Source organism: Bombina bombina, chromosome 1 (assembly GCF_027579735.1).
Source record: "Bombina bombina isolate aBomBom1 chromosome 1, aBomBom1.pri, whole genome shotgun sequence".
NCBI lineage: Eukaryota > Metazoa > Chordata > Amphibia > Anura > Bombinatoridae > Bombina > Bombina bombina.
The window spans coordinates 1234393081-1234408165 of NC_069499.1; the positions used below are offsets into that span (position 1 = coordinate 1234393081).

At 35.0% G+C, this 15085-nt stretch overlaps 1 long non-coding RNA gene across 1 annotated transcript in view; it reads right to left on the reverse strand.

Moving 5' to 3' along the window:
- LOC128642133 (uncharacterized) overlaps positions 1–8834 on the reverse strand; it is a 76980-nt gene extending 68146 nt beyond the window's left edge. Inside the window, exon 1 of the long non-coding RNA XR_008399627.1 lies at positions 8784–8834. This is a non-coding gene — a long non-coding RNA (uncharacterized LOC128642133). The remainder of the gene's footprint in view (positions 1–8783) is intronic.
- Positions 8835–15085: the final 6251 nt, after the last annotated feature.

Genomic DNA, 15085 nt, shown 5'->3' on the forward strand with positions numbered 1-15085 from the left:
ACACCGGCATCACATAGGACAGATGTATGGACCAGGGTAAGCTGACACCCAGAAGTATTGGCTCTATGTATATGGGGAGAGAGTGTTAAGAGTGACAGTGGGACACACTGGGAGTAACCGCTCTACTTTTCTTTCTTCGTTTATAAAATATATACTTATAAGCTCAGTTTGCACCTTAGAAATGTTGGTACTTAAAGGGACAGTCTACACCAGAATTTGTATTGTTTTAAAAGATAGATAATCCCTTTATTACCCATTTCCCAGTTTTGCATAACTAACACAGTTATAATAATATACTTTTAACCTCTGTGATTATCTTGTATATAAGCCTCTGCAAACTGCCCCTTTTTTTCAGTGCTTTTGACAGACTTGCAGTCTAGCCAATCAGTGCCTGCTCCCAGATAACTTCTCGTGCACGAGCACAGTGTTATCTATATGAAATACGTGAACTAACACCCTCTAGTGGTAAAAAAGAGTTAGAATGCAATCTGAAAGAGGTGGGCTTCAAGGTCTAAGAAATTAGCATATTAGCCTCCTAGGTTAAAGGGACACTGAACCCAAAATTTTTCTTTTGTAATTCAGAAAGAACATGCAATTTTAAGCAACTTTTTTGGGTTTGAGTACTCTGGACAGCACTTTTTTATTGGTGGATGAATTTATCCACCAATCAGCAAGGACAGCCCAGGTTGTTCACCAAAAATGGGCCGGCATCTAAACTTACATTCTTGCATTTCAAATAAAGATACCAAGAGAATGAAGAAAATTTGATAATAGGAGTAAATTAGAAAGTTGCTTAAAATTCCATGCTCAATATGAATCACAAAAGAAAATTTTTGGGTACAGTGTCCCTTTAACCCTTTAATGACCACAGCACTTTTCCATTTTCTGACCGTTTGGGACCAAGGCTATTTTTAAATTTTTGCTGTGTTTGTGTTTAGCTGTAATTTTCCTCTTACTCATTTACTGTACCCACACATATTATATACCGTTTTTCTCGCCATTAAATGGACTTTCTAAAGATACCATTATTTTCATCATATCTTATAATTTACTATAACATGTTTTATAAAATATGAGGAAAAAAATGGAAAAAAACACACTTTTTCTAACTTTGACCCCAAAAAATCTGTTACATATCTACTACCACCAAAAAACACCCATGCTAAAAAGTTTCTTAATTTTGTCCTGAGTGTAGAAATACCCAATGTTTACATCTTCTTTGCTTTTTTTGTAAGTTATAGGGCCATAAATACAAGTAGCACTTTGCTATTTCCAAACCATTTTTGTTTTTCAAAACTAGCGTTAGTTACATTAGAACACTAATATCTTTCAGGAATTTCTGAATATCCATTGACATGTAAATATTTTTTTTTTAGAAGACATCCCAAAGTATTGATCTAGGCCCATTTTGGTATATTTTATGCCACCATTTCACCGCCAAATGCGATCAAATACAAAAAATCGTTCACTTTTTCACAAATTTTTTCACACACTTTAGGTTTCTCACTGAAATTATTTACAAACAGCTTGTGCAATTATGGCATAAATGGTTGTAAATTCTTCTCTGGGATCCCCTTTGTTCAGAAATAGCAGACATATATGGCTTTGGCGTTGCTTTTTGTTAATTAGAATGCCACTAAATGCCCCTGCGCACCACACGTGTATTATGCCCAGCAGTGAAGGGGTTAATTAGGGAGCATGTAGGGAGCTTTTTGGGGTAATTTTATCTTTAGTGTAGTGTAGTAGACAACCCCAAGTATTGATATAGGCCCATTTTGGTATATTTCATGCCACCATTTCACCGTAAATGCGATCAAATAAAAAAAAAACGTTACATTTTTCACAATTTTAGGTTTCTCACTGAAATCATTTACAAACAGCTTGTGCAATTATGGCACAAATGGTTGTAAATGCTTCTCTGGGATCCCCTTTGTTCAGAAATAGCAGACATATATGGCTTTGGTGTTGCTTTTTGGTAATTAGAAGGCCACTAAATGCCGCTGCACATCACAAGCGTATTATGGCTAGCAGTGAAGGGGTTAATTATGTAGCTTGTAGGGAGCTTGCAGGGTTAATTTTAGCTTTAGTGTAGAGCGCAGCCTCCCACTTGAAACATCAGACCCCCTGATCCCTCCCAAACAGCTCTCTTCCCTCCCCCACCCCACAAGTGTCCCCGCCATCTTAAGTACTGGCAGAAACTCTGCCAGTACTAAAATAAAAGCTATATTTGTTTTTTGTTTAGGTTTTTTTATAGCATATTTATATATGCTGCTTTGTAGGATCCCCCATAGCCCCCAACCTCACTGATCTCCCACCAAACAGCTCTCTAACCCTCCCCCTCTGCCTTAGCGGGCGCCATCTTGGGTACTGGCAGCTGTCTGCCAGTACCCAGTTTAGTAAAAAAAGTCATCTTTTTTTTTTTTTTTAAAATGCCCTTTTCTGTAGTGTAGCTTCCCCCACCAACCTCCCACCACTTGCAGTTTACTTAGATAATTTACAATATTATTTTTTTTAATATTTATTATAGTTATTTTCAGATTTTTTTTTCTGTAGTGTAGCGGTTCCCTCCCGTTCCCGCCCCGTGCACGCGCCCGCCCGTCGCCCCCCGTGCATGCGCGGGCTCCCATGCGCGCCCCCGTCAGTCCTGCCCCAGATCCCACCCCCCTGCACATTATACGGCGCATCGATGGCCGCCCACCCGCCTCCCAAGTCTGCTCCCACCCACCAACGATACCGGCCATCGATGTCCGGTGCAGAGAGGGCCACAGAGTGGCTCTCTCTGCATCGGATGGCCATTTAAGGTTATTGCAGGATGCCTCCATATCGAGGCATCACTGCAATAACCGGAAAGCAGCTGGAAGCGAGCAGGATCGCTTCCAGCTGGTTTCCACACTGAGGACGTGCAGGGTACGTCCTCAGGCGTTAACTGCCTTTTTTTTGAGGACGTACCCTGCACGTCCTCGGTCGTTAAGGGGTTAAGCTTTCAACTAAGAATACCAAGAGAACAAAGCAAAATTGGTGATAAAATTAAATTGGAAAATTGTTTAAAATTACATGCTCTATCTGAATCATGAAAGTTTATTTTGGCCTAGACTGTCCCTTTAAAGGTATATGAAACCCATTTTTTTTCTTTCATTATTTAGAAAGAACATGCAAATTTTAAACAACTTTCTAATTTACTTCTATTATCTAATTTGCTTTATTATCTGAAAAGCATATCTAGATAGGCTCAGTAGGTGCTGATTGACTCATCCATGTGCATTGCTATTTTTTCAACAAAGAATATCTAAAGAATTAAGCAAATTAGATAATAGAAGCAAATTTGAGTGTTGCTTAAAATTGTATTCTGGATCTGAATTGTGAAAGAAAAAACCTTTGGTTTAATGTACCTTTAAACCTGGGAATGTATGTTCCCCTAGGGGGCGCTAATAATTGGCTCTAAACAGAAGACCTTCAAAATGATAAAAAATATACAGACTTATATTTACATATAAACTCCCACAGTGTAGTGTCCATATAGTGATGGTCAAAACTGGGTATTGAAAGTTCCCAAGATGTAGTAGGATAATCCCTTATTCTCGGAGTGCACAAAGCCACAGCTGCTCCTCTTCACCGATTCTTCAAAATGTGGCATAGATTCTAGATGAAGAAAAAAGAGGGCGCTTCCTGTGCATATTAATATATCAATGGAAACCATACGGTATAATATCACAGGGTGCTGCTAGACTGTGTGAGTACCCTGTGATATCATACCGTCTGGTTTCCATTGATATATTGATACGCACATGAAGCGCCCTCTTTTTTCTACATTAAGAATTGTTAATGTAACATTTTCAAATCAATTTTGATTACAGTTTATTTTTGCCTCTTTACCAAATGAACAAATAATAATTATAATAATACAGTGGTATAAACATATTTGCTCTGTTGTGTCTCCTCTCACGGTGTTAAGCACTAATATTTGTTTGGCTATAATATGATTTTCAATTTAGATACAGCTTTACCTTAGGGCCAGATGTACTAATGTGCAGCACTGCCCCTTGCTCTTGCACGACCAATCAACTCAGAGGTAGTGGAGAGGTAAGAAGCAGCAATCATATTACTGCTATTTCTTACATAGCTGGCACCGCAAGGGCTCCTAAGCAGCGTTTGGTGCTTAGTGCATGGAGCCCTATATCTCTTATGCTACACTTTTTGTATTTTTATATTTTTAATCTTTTAATCTTTGCTGATTATAGCAAACCGTTTTATAACTGAATGCACAAGTAAACTATGTACAGTATGGAAGCAGTTCTTTGATTAGCATTTATAATAAAGGAAACACAATTAAATCTTGGAAATCTTTTTTAAAACTAACTGATACTGGCAGCTATACATCAGTTTAATTACATTTTCTAAGACATTCCTTATTTACTAAGATATTCCTGTGGTCTCAGACAATTTTCCCATAATCCAGTGGCCTGTCCCATTATTTGAGTGCAAAAAAACCCGCAACAAAAAATGCCCAAACATAATGGCAGGAATAAACTTCCAACACATGTTTATTTAAAAAAAATAAAAATCAGATTTAGTGCAGAAAGGGAATATATCTCTGTGCCCCCGGTGCTGCGCTGGAAACGAAACCAATACCTGAATAATCTATTTGTATTGTATTGTATAACACTGTGATCAGCACTGAAAGGGTTATTTAAACTGTATATAACGATAGGACACTTTGGGACACTGTGTGGCACTGTTCTCTCTTCCTCTCTTGCCTCAGATTGCACTGAGGAAAGAGAGAAGCAGAGACAGTGCTGACAGACAATGATTACACTCATTGGCTATCACTCGTCGTCACTGAAATCGAAGTGATGATTGGATCCTGGGGGACTGTCTGAGTTCTGATCAGCTGATTATTTCACTTGTGCTTTAGTTAAGATATAATGAATATCTGGCCTGTTAAGGGTCCTGAGGACTGGAGTTGAGAAACACTGTCTCGGAGTATTATTTATTATCATAGATACAAGACATCAAGCCAGCAATGAGGGAAAATTAAAACACAGTGTTCATTGATTCCATTAAAACAAATACAGAACATAGAACATCAGCCAATGAATAGCTAGAAAATCCAAATAATACACAGATAATCACATACACATTTAAACTCATAATTTGTCAAGGTCATGCTATCAATTTTTTACTGACATATCTACCCTCATACTGATGCATTCAAACACAATAGCTGGCCATATCTGGATGCTGAAACAGTAAAGCCCTGAAGACACTTAAGACTATACTGAAGATGAATCTGGGCTCCAGTCCCTAGTGGACCCCCAAAAGTTCCTGTTCATTACAGCATCGTATGATGCCCTCTGTGCCTATGGCTACAAACAGATAAGACAAGGAAGGATGTCATATATAATTAGGGCAAAAAATGTTTGAGATTTTGGAGGATAACTAATTTGGGAGACAAAATAAATGGCAGCTCTCACCTTTATAAGCATATGACTGCTGATTATGGCTGTGTAGGCCATTAAACAAAAAAACTGCTGTCTGAATTAGCTATTTTTTAAACTTCCCTCCATTTATGCAGTACCAATCAGAAGGTAATTTAGGGCTTGATTACAAATGGCAAACTAACATTAGCGCACATGGGATATTGAATATTGTGTCTGCTCTAAACATGACTTTGCGCTCATCGAGTTAGTCTGACTGATGTCCTCATGTAAAGAGGTTAGGGCTAAATAAAATGTTGCACCAAACACAACATACATACATTAAAAAAATTGTTACACTCATATACTGTATACACTATCTGATAAAAAAATATTTATATATATATATATATATATATATTGAAAATGTTATAAAGGTTAAAAAGTGTATGGTTTATGACAAGGTATTTGTATGTATATATATATATATATATATATATATATAAAAAGACCTGAGAGTGCTGTTATTTATATTGGAATTATATATATATATATATATATATATATATATATATATATATGTATATAAAGTTTGTGATGGTGAGCACTCAGTGGTCTGAGACGTCTGTAGCAACAAAAAAGACTGGTTTGTCCTGAAACGTTACATAAAATAAAAGTTTTTTTTGTTGCTACAGACGTCTCCAGACCAGTGAGTGCTTACCATCACGAACTTTGTATTTTCTTATAGCACCGTGGCAGTTATCTACGGATAGTGGGAGTGCATACACACCATTTGCTTTGCATATATGTATATATATATATATATATATATATATATATATATATACATGCATATACATGTCTAAATATGTGTATGTATATATATATATATATATATATGTGTGTGTGTGTGTGTGTGTGTGTGTGTGTATACATGTGTATTTATGTTTATATGTGTATATATTTATATACATACATATACATACATATATACACATGTACAAATATATATATATATATATATATATATATATATATATATATATACTTTGGAGCCCTTTCCACTCAAATACCTGAAAAGAAGAAAAACATTTTTTATTCAATTGTAATATTTAATAATGTGTTTTACTGTGTATTTACTATAAATATTTTACATTCCAATGATCTTCAATAGGGGAAATGTTCTATCTACCTTCGGGTTATCAATGTAGGTGAAACGCGATGTCAGTTAGCACGCAAGCACTTTTCCAGTTTACACTCTTCATTAAAGTCTATAGGGAGAAGAAGTGCACGTCGGCTTTCACTCATGTGCAAACATTTTACTTTCAGCTTGTAATACGAGAGCTAACCTGAGCACATTTAAAGTTACTTTTGTCAGTGTTTGCATGTAAGTGAAAGTGTTAAATAGCGTGCCACTTTGTTGCTTTATTTTTTACTATATTGCACTATTGGGTTCTTTCTTTAAAGATTCACTAAATTTTGCAGAAAGAAAGTTTCCATTTTGGACTTTTGTATTTGAATACACCACTGGAAGTTTAAGTAATATGTCATTTGGAATTTATCGTTTTTTAATTATTTTAGCATTAAAAGGACATAATATTCATATGCTAAATCCCTTTAAAGTGATGCAGTATAACTTTTTAAAAAGCTGACAGGAAAATATCACCTGTGCATCTCTATGTAAAAAGGAAGATATTTACCTCACAATTTCCTCAGCTCAGCAGAGTAAGTGCTGTGTAAAAAGTTATACTTCAGTTACTGCTCAGCTGCAGGTAAAAAAAAAAAAATATATGAAGAAATTAACTGCAGCTAATCAGCATCAACAGTGCTGAGGTCATGAACTCTTTTACTGTGATCTGATGAGATTTGACTTAACTCTCATGAGATTTCATAGTACACTTCCTTAAATTGAATAGGGAAATAACATGAGTGTGCACGAGGCTCACTCCCTTGCCTGTCCCGGGACCGACATATTGATTTGCTGCTTAAAGTCCTTTGCGATGGGGTTTGAATACTTAGGACATTTTGAGGTAAAATATCTTTCTTTTTTACATAGAGATGTTCAGGTGATATTTTCTAGTCAGTTTTTGACAGCTATGCTGCATCACTTTCAAGTGTTTCAACATTTGGGTATCATGGCCCTTTAAGTTTAATCTAATTGTTTTGTATTTTTATTGTGATATTTCATATTTCATATTTATTCTACCACAATAAATTATTTGATAATAAACAAATAATATCATATTTTATAAATAATGTACCCAAAGTAAATGTTTTGTAATTAACTATAACAAATTACTGTACAACTAATTATTTTATTTGTCCCATTACTTATCTGAAATAAGCAAAACAAACCTGCCTTCTGTATAAAATCAATATACAGTAAATATGTCCAATCAAATGAGTGTAGGTGTGCTCACACTTTCATTTCAATATTATTTTACATAGCTGCACTACAAATGGCACTTTTAAAAGCATGAGTGAAATAAGCCTGAATGAAGTGGCATGACTAAGGGAGAAGATCCCCAAACGTTGCTGCTGTTTCTCATTCTGTCTTTTTTATATGCTGCTTGAATAAAGAAGTGTAACAAAGTGCTGTCACCATTGGATTTTTTCGGTAAAGTAAGCCTGACCATAGGGCACTATCTGGTCACTATTTATTTTATTAGATAATCTGACTCAATTACATTTCCTTTGATTTGATAAACGATTATATTCTCTCATAAACAACTAAGTTTCACTGTTATTCTTTTTACTGATCTGCAAAGCACCACTGATTTTAGAATAAAAATGGACCAGAAAAAAACATGCATGCCATACATATATAAACAAAACTATACCTTTAGTTCATTCCTTCTCTTTTTGTAATTTGTTGTTGGCCAAAAACTCTTGTTAAACAGATTATAACCTATTAATGGCACAGATCATTACTCAAAATGATGAAATAAAAATAAAGCTTGTGGAATGTGTGGGTGTCTAAAACGCATTACAGGCATGCATCCTTGTGGCAAGAAAAATAAGCAGTAACTACTTATATAACAGATTAAAAAAAAACGATGTTAAAAAAGAAGCCTACATATATATATATATATATATAGAGAGAGAGAGAGAGAGAGAGAGAGAGAGAGAGAGAGAGAGAGAATATACATTTTCTGCTTTTAATTTTACAAACTATACAATATTTGAATATTTTTGGACAGCAGTCTAATTTCCAAAATATTTAAAACCGGCAGTATGATTGCATCTTTAGCCATGAACCCTGCTCTCTCTATTTTAGGAATACGTTTTAGTGCTCTGTAGCTATTTGTAGATATGCATGGACTGAGTGCCCTTGTTTTTACAGATTCAGAATATAAAGGGAAAATGTACCTTTTGAACTTCAGGCATCAACGATTTTCACATCACTGATGTGGAAGAATCCCGTGTGTACCTGGGCAAGCAGATATATCAAAAGAAACAAAAAAAAAAAACATGAATATTCAGAAGAAAATACATTGAGATTTTACACTTGCAATAGCTACGTACATTGATACTATCATGTCTTAAATAAAATATTTATAAAACACAGTACGACAAAAATGAATCTAAAGGTTAACCTATTTGCTAGATAGAAAAGTTTATGTGCTGCTGAATGTTTTACTTCAACTTGTAAAGGCACAAAACTGTTTTTTTTTTTCTTTTTACTTTTTAAGATAGCTGGTTTTATCTCGTCATCAGATCAGTCAAGAATGAATGGGTTTCTTAAATAATAGGGGAAAAAAATGCAAGATTTTATTTCATGTACTTTTTTTATTAATATTTTTGTTCTTGTTTGGCAAACAGGAAATACATAAAAAATCTTATATGTGTGTGTTTACAAATATATTTTATTTTAAGCCCTCTAAAGAGAATACATATGGATATTTGATATCAATTTATATGTATTTTTACAGTAAAAAAATAATTATACCTCATTGCATATTTTGAAGTATTTTCTAATTTGAGATATTTCTGCCTTAGTACATGTAATTGTTTAAAAAAGAAAAAAAGTAATTGCAAATATTATCTTGCCGTTTAAGGTGGATCGCTAATCTCTTCTGTGAAAATGTTTCTAATCCACCTTAAATGTTTTACTTGGCTCTTTGCCTAGGATCTCTTAGAGTAGATGGCATTTTAAGACATTTGGTGTCATTTTCCTCAATATGACCTCTACTTTCATAGCAGGGATGAATTCATCCTGTTATTGTTGCATTTTGTTTCCTAAAAAAAAAACTTTTTTCACACTTGAAGTTGATAATCTTGATACCAATACACTAATAATCTGGAACTGGATTTTTTGGGGACTTTTTGCAGTTGGGAGAAAATTTTACACAGAACTGGACTAATGCAAAGACTGTCTGAACCATAATATTTGGTGAAATTCTATAAATCTCCAATGACAACACAGCAAAAATGTAATGTTTCCAAGAATGTAGACATCTAATTTTAAATAGCTTTAATTAAAGTGCATTTTCTTGCCAAAGCAAGGAAGAATACTAATATTTTGACATAAGTAAAAGGATAGTTACAATTATATATTGTAGTTAAAAAATGCATTCTTTAAAATGTTTAAAAACAAACAAAGCTGTTGTAGCCAAAAATGGTATAGTTTGGGCACCAAAAAAGAAAATAATAATAATGCTCCAGTTTAGAGGTTAAATAAACTTAAAGGATTTTTTTTGTATTATTTAAAAGCTAACGTTTTACATTTTATAAATAAACGCAGTGCAGAAAGGCCTGATGCGTTTCGCACATGCGCACATATATATATATATATATATATATATATATATATATTTATACATAGGTTGATTGGCCAATATTCATAGTCCTATATATGCTGCTCCAGACGGTGTCAGTATGGAATATTTTATAATATAATGTAAAGGCATCACTTCTGAGCAAAAACATCTTTGAAGTTGTTGTACCTACTTATAAACTGTCCTATCATATATACAGACCCAGCATACTATTTTACAGCACTTTCCAAAATAAAGTGTGTTAAAAAGAGGCATATTAGTGTACAAGCACCATGCAACTGTGTGCCTGTCAACCAAGAGCATATGCACCAGTGGCTAAGCATATGCACCAGTAGATCAGCAACTAGATAAATGAAAGTACTCATCGTTGTGTTAATAAAAGGGTTAAATTAGCCTTTTTACATGCAAAGTATGTTTGAGGCATACATGTAACTTTTAGGTTCCTTTAAAGGGACAGTAAACACCAAAAATGTTATTGTTTAAAAAGATAGATAATCCCTTTATTTATCATTACACAGTTTTGCATAACCAACACTGTTATATGAATATACTTTGCAAATGAAATGTAATGTAAATAAAAACAACTTAAGTAACACCATGAAAATAGATCCAAAATATGAAAAAAGTATATCAGACCAATCATAAAGCAGCAATGAATCCATCTTCTTGTGATAAGAATATTGACGAGAAAAAACTTGGCGCCCCAACTCAATTATGTCTCAAGGACATTGTGTGCCAGGTGTGCTCATCTATAAAAAAAACTGTATACAAATTAAATTCATCTGCCATATACTTCTAAATGAAAAAGGTAAAAACATGACCAAGTGCCATTATTAGAGATGCTACAAATACTACAGAAATCAAGAGATCATAACAAATATAATACATCCCAGCTACAGAAAAACACACAGGTTTAGCCAAAAAAAGATGAAGCAAAAATGTACAGTGTCGCACTAAGCAAAATAATTACAATACAGATATCTAATCCAACAGGCAACACTCAACTATGTATTATATAAACATAAAATAAATTAGAAAGGCAGACAGACAACTAATAGAGGGACAGGCAGATGCTCTCATATCACAAATGTATTATAAGATATATTTCATGGAGATAGATAGAGCAATTAAAAATATAAACAAGGCCTAGTGTACTCTTTCTACCTATATTATATAATTTATAGAAAGAAGGGTCAGTTTACAAATGAAACCAAATGCACATTCTTTGTATCTAAACAGTATGCACCAATCATAAATATATATAGGCCAATATATTTTTAATGGGCTTGTACTATCTAAGTGGAATTTAAAAAAAAAAACACTTTGTGCGATGATATTGTTATTTTCCTTTCTTTATTTTAGAAAAGCTGACGCATGTATTTAAATTGAGGAACTAAATTACTTTAGTTTATTCTTTGTTAGTAATGATCATTATATTTTAAGATGACACATTCACACCAAAATGCTATTTATTTTATTTTAATTGTATCCAACTTCTCCCTTGTTGATCATTTTTACTGTTTTTTTATTCCCTAAAGAGCTAATATATTTCTGGTCAAATAAAAAAATATATCTATAATAGAATTTAATTATTCATTATTTTATTTATACTTTTTAACCTTGCTTTAGTCTGTTTTTGATACACCTGCAGTTTGAAACCTAATTTTTACCATAAACAGAATTTTAAAACTTACAAAAAAATCACCCACCCCCCAAAAATAAACAAGAATAGTTCCATTAGCAATTATACAACATGTACAAAATGTTATAAAGGCAGAGAATTAAGAAGTAAAGACCATTTTAGTTGTTTTTTTTTTTTATTATTTTTTGTATCTGAGTGATAATTCAACATCTAATGGAGGATTTACTATACAATGGATAATTAAAAAAAACAAAAACATTAAACTAACAAAAATGTTATAGCTATTAGAAATCATAAATGATCAAGACCACTGCCCAAGAGGGCTATAGTATTTCACAAACGGAATTTCCTGCAGCTCATGGTCAGTTATTTAAAAGATGTGTTGCTTATTTTATGGAGAAGCTGATGCATTTGCTACCCTTCAATTATTAGTTGTCTTAATATATTGCATTGATCGCTTAACCCCTTAGCTGCCAGAGGACTACTGTCCTCTTATTTTTTCAATGCATGAGCCCTTCCTTCACGTGCAGTCCCCAGCTAGTAACACAGGCTGAAACTTCACCCATCACGAAATAATAGACACTGTACAATATAGTTCCTGCATTGTGTGCTGAATCAGATTACAGGCCTTTGGGGGAAACGAGCAAAGAGGAGGTGTGAATAGATAAGATTACCTTACTATCCATAGCCAAACGTGCTTACATATATTGCAAGATGTTATTTCCTCCCAATATGACTCCTGAGACTTACAATTCCCAAATAGAGGCTCCCAGGCAACATACAATTAACAAGTTATCTTTTTCCTCTATTTCCATTGCCCTTTATTCTGCTAGAATACTAAGGATGGTAAGCAAGCGGGCATTTCATTGCATGCCACTCCACCAACTAAACAGACTCCTTTACAGGATACATTTTGTTTCTTTTTGCTCTAATAACATTTTAAAAAGTACAATTACAATATAGAGATTAGCAAGACAACTTTGTCTGGAAAAAATAGTTTGTTCCTAACAATAAGCAGATACCCAAAAGTTATAAGCTATAAAAACATTGGGGGGTTTTTTTCTTCCAGAGAGGGCTGCAACCCTTTACAATGTATATAACATATGCATGGTTTTAATATGTCTTTGTCAACTACAAAACCTTATTGGCTTTGGTTAGAACAGAATTATTCAAATAAGGGAACACATTTCATTTCTTGTATTTGTTTCTCTCTCACAAAACCAGTAAACAAATGTTATAATCTATTAATTGAACAAATATATAGACTACTATTTAAACAGACACATAAGCAATTATTTAGGTTGATAATTGTGACAAACCTTTGGCGATCCCAAAACATTCATAAAACAGAAATAAAAAGAATAAATCATATACAGACCCGATATTAAAAATGTCACTAGATCAAACATGGTTTTCTAAGCTGATACTCGCAAGGGCTGCCCTCAGAAAATTCTATAAAAAAAGGGGCTGTCCCTGTGAGTTGCAAGACAACTCCTATATAATGTAACAGAGCTCACTGGAAAAGGAAACTTTGTTAGGGAGAGTGAAGTTAGCAGGGGGTGAACTTTAAAAATGTAAATCCTGCAGCCAATACAGATCAGATTACTCTGATTTAGTGTAGTATCTCACAATTATCTCTATTTTCAAATACATGTGTTTTTCTATTAGGTTAATAAGTGTTTTTCGTATTATACAATAAGGAAAATGATTTCTACTGTGCACCTTAAATCATTTTGTTACTGCACAATTTTAATACGAATTTTCACCTTTTCATAAAATACGAGTTTTACAGAACAATTTTTTGACAATTTAAATGTGATTAAACAATGCAATTTTTTACTGGGTGTTTGTTTTATGCGATTTTTAAATTACAATTTTTTTTGTGCAATCTCTTGTAATGTATGTAATATATGTATTGCCTTCACATACTTTGCAAGACACATTGTTCTCAAGGTAGAAACTGCCTTTATAGAATTAGGACAGGGGCTTAGTACTGGAGTGAAATTCTATAAGAAATGACTTTTTCGTAAGGGAAGGAGATGCATACATTAAAGTGCACAATAAAAGTCATAATTATAAAATCTTACAAACTGATTAAATGAACCATTCAAACAGAAGTAGCCAGAAAATTTTTTTAATGTTAAGGTGCATCAAAATTCCTAACAAAATTGTTCAACAAAAGTCGTATTTTATAAAAAAACATACATTGTTTACGTAAATTAACTATGCACAGCGTAAATTGTAATTTAAAGTGTCAGTAAACCTAAAATATAATCCTATACTATAAAAGGCCAAGTGTGTTTGTCCGAAGCTGTCATGTGCAGTAGAGACAGCACAAGGACAAACACACCTGGCCTTAAGTCCCTACCTGATCTGCTGACTGCCGCTAGTAGAAGTGGGCATGACCGAGCGTGCGCGAGGGCGTGACCGAGCGTGAAGGGGGCGTGACCTAGCGTGAAGGCCCATGGAGGGGACGGAGCCTAACGTGAAGGGGACGGGGCCGGGGGCGGCGCCGTGAAAGGCCGTGGAGAGAGCTCAAACAGCTCAAAAGAGGGGAGAGAGAGATCAAGAGGGGAGAGAGAGATCAAGAGGGGAGAAAAAGGGGAGATGTGGAGAGAGAGAGGGGAGAGAAAGAGGGGAGAGAGAAAGAGAGAGGGGGGGAGATAGAGAGAGATGGGAGAGAGAGAGAGAGGGGAGAGAGAGATGGGAGAGAGAGAGGGGGAGAGAGACAGAGGGGGGAGATAGAGAGAGAGAGGGGAGATAGAGAGAGAGGGGATAGAGAGAGAGAGAGGAGAGAGAGAGAGGGGAGATAGAAAGAGGGGAGAGAGAGGTTAAGAGAGGGGAGAGAGAGAGGGGATAGAGAGAGAGAGGAGAGAGAGGGGGAGATAGAAAGAGGGGAGAGAGAGAGGGGAGAGAGAGAGAGGGGGGGGGGAGAGGGGAGAGAGAGAGAGAGAGGGGAGAGAGAGAGGGGAGAGAGAGAGAGGTTGAGAGAGGGAAGAGAGAGAGAGAGGGGAGAGAGAGAGAGGGGAGAGAGAGAGGGGAGATAGAGAGAGAGAGGGGAGATAGAGAGAAAGAGAGAGGGGAGAAAGAGAGAGGGGAGAGAGAGAGGGGAGCGAGAGAGGGGAGCGAGAGAGAGGGGAGTGAGAGAGAGGGGGGAGAGAGAGGGGAATGAGAGAGAGAGGGGAGTGAGAGAGAGGGGAGAGAGAGATGGGAGAGAGAGGGGGAGAGAGAGAGACAGAGGGGGAGAGAGA